We start from the raw sequence: 2,699 nt of genomic DNA, 5'->3' as shown, positions 1-2,699 counted from the left end.
TTTAGGTTTTAGGGTTTACAATTTAGGATTTAGGACTTTAGGTGTTTCCTAATATGTAGGATTTATTCAAGAGTTTATGGTATAGTGTTTTTGATTTAGAATTTAGGATTTAGAGTTTAACTGTTGGTGTTAACAATATAATTTTTTATTATCATTAATTACTACTATTTTATATTTCAAAAACATAATGTGACTTGAAAATTTTTCATTGGTTATTGGATTAGTAATGAACCTTGACATTCACCTTAGGGAGTAAACCCAAAAATAACTATGGATAATAGGGTAGTTAAGTGTGTCATTTTCCTTACCATTTTATTATTGACCTGAAGAATATTTCAAGATAAAAGACTGAGTATTGGGCAGAAGACATAAAGATAAGAGGAGTTGAAGCATTAGGTGGTTCAAGAAGTACTCTTGTAGAAGCAAAGTATCCCAGCAGGCCATACACACAAGACAGAAGGTCGCTGGAGGTGTGTTGGGGTCAAAAACGGTCACGACGAAGTTCATATCCAAAGGTCTATAAAAACTAGCGTAAAATATTTTTATGAAATAAAAATATTTGTAAAAAATATTTTTACGAGGAATTTTGCGGAGAAATCTTGTTTTAAAATACTCGAGCAGTATCGAAATTAAAACAGCGATTTCTTAAAACAACGGAAAACATTATCCTTGATCCAGACATTCGTAAAAACCGTCGACGATGTCTTTGCGAAAGGTATCCAAGCATTCGAATCTCTACGAAGAACTTTGCGACAAGATCATATTTTCATCGTAAAACTGAAGCTTGAATACTCGGATAACGGGTTCTCGAAACAAAGACTTTAGTCCGCGGAACAAGATTGGTCTCTACAAGCTCGCTCGCTACAGCTCACTCGCTACAAGCCCGCTCGCTACCAAAAGTTCACTCGCAACCAAAAGTTCACTCGATACCAAAAGTTCACTCGCTATAGGGAGTGAACTTCGACCAAAACTTCACTCGCTATAGGGAGTGAACTTCGACCAAACTCTAAGACCAAGTCGTGTCATTGTTAAAAACGCGATCACTTGAAATAACGAAAGGTCGACAAACAGCAAAGGTTCAACTCGGTCATCGCAAAGCAGCCAAAGGCACGTCCGGCTCGGTCGCTATAGAGACCGAGCCACGATACATAGCGACCGAGCATCGGATGAAGCTCGGTCGAAGTCTTCCGAAACAACGATACGATATAACACTATGCATTCTCGACTATCTTTATTGCAATCTTCCGCAAACCACGGCTAACCATTTCTTGATTTCTCGATTAAATTGGATCATCAGTTTGGTTTACGATAAAACCGCGGAAATTTAACTTTATTGGAGAAATCGTAACAAACGTCTCAAATCAAAAGACGGCCCAAAGAGTCCTAAACTTGATTCGAGGCTCACTTACGATTTCTTAAAAACCCATAAACCTTACGACGGTTTATGCTTGGAGGATAAACATCAGTTTCCGCGAATAAATGGAAAGTTTCCGCAGATAATCATGAAGATCGAAAAATGGAATATCTCCATTTTTGGACTATGACGGCTTAAGGGCAAAAGAGGAAGGCGTAAACCGACCTAGAAGGGAGTATATAAGGAGTTCAAGGCGAGAGGCATAGGAGAGAACTTTTTCACAGGAAACTAGCACTTAGAGCAATTTAGGCATTTTTCCGTTTTTGTTATTTGAGCTGCGACTCAATTAGGTTTAGCCACCTTCGGGTATTAGACTAGGAATCTCGCCGACAGCTCTCGTTGCCGAAGCACGTTACCTTGTTGTTACGCTCAAACGCGAAATCGGAAATACGATCTTTCTTTGCTCTCCTTTTATTTTTACGATTTCTTATTTTATCGTTTTAATTCTCGTGTTCCGATTGCTTGGCGTGTGGAAAATGAACTTGGGAAACTTACAATTATTTTTCTTAAAAGTCTTTATTTAGTCGCGAAAGCTCTTCACAAATTTGTTACTGAAATTTTTGACAACTTGGGAAACTTATGAAATATATGTTAGTCTTTTTATGGTTGCTATTTAGCTACTATTAGCTAAGGTAGTCATGGCCCAATGGTCTTTCTGAGTGGCTCGTCCACCTTGGTGTCAGGGGTTATACCCCTTTGTGGCTCCTAAGTGAGGTTTTCTGAAACACCCAAACCCGGAAATATTTAAAATTCTCGAAAAAATTTCTAAGTAAATTCATAAAAGTTTCACCAAATAAACTTAAGCAAATACTGCAATGTTATTAATAAATCTGAGAAAAATAATGTAGAGTAACAGAATAAAATTCATAAAACACTCAAATAAAACCTCAAGTTTATAAAAACACGCCACGATAGTCTTCATTGTCCCGATGGACCACTCATCACCTTCATAAAAAACGAGGCATGAGCATAAACAAATACTCAGTCAGGAAGCTCAATATTGCTTACTAGTCCAATAATCAAATACTCCATCAATACTAACACCCTAGCATCTGGTTTGAACATTCCTTTACCTATCTAATTACAATATTTCTCATTACTTTAGCCTTCCTAACCTTTCAACCCGAAGGCCCATAAACATGCGGCCGTAGCTAACCTGTGACCCGTCGGTCCATCACGGCCCGTAGCCAAACCTAAGGTCCATAACATTCTTTTAATCAGTTTCCTTAATTAACTCAATTCAGTTATTCCTTCCTTAAATGCATTATAATTTCATGCATTAGGT

Source organism: Raphanus sativus, chromosome 8, assembly GCF_000801105.2.
Source record: "Raphanus sativus cultivar WK10039 chromosome 8, ASM80110v3, whole genome shotgun sequence".
In the NCBI taxonomy this organism is placed as follows: domain Eukaryota; kingdom Viridiplantae; phylum Streptophyta; class Magnoliopsida; order Brassicales; family Brassicaceae; genus Raphanus; species Raphanus sativus.
The sequence above is the reverse complement of the archived record's forward strand: the minus strand, read 5'-3'. Positions refer to the sequence as shown.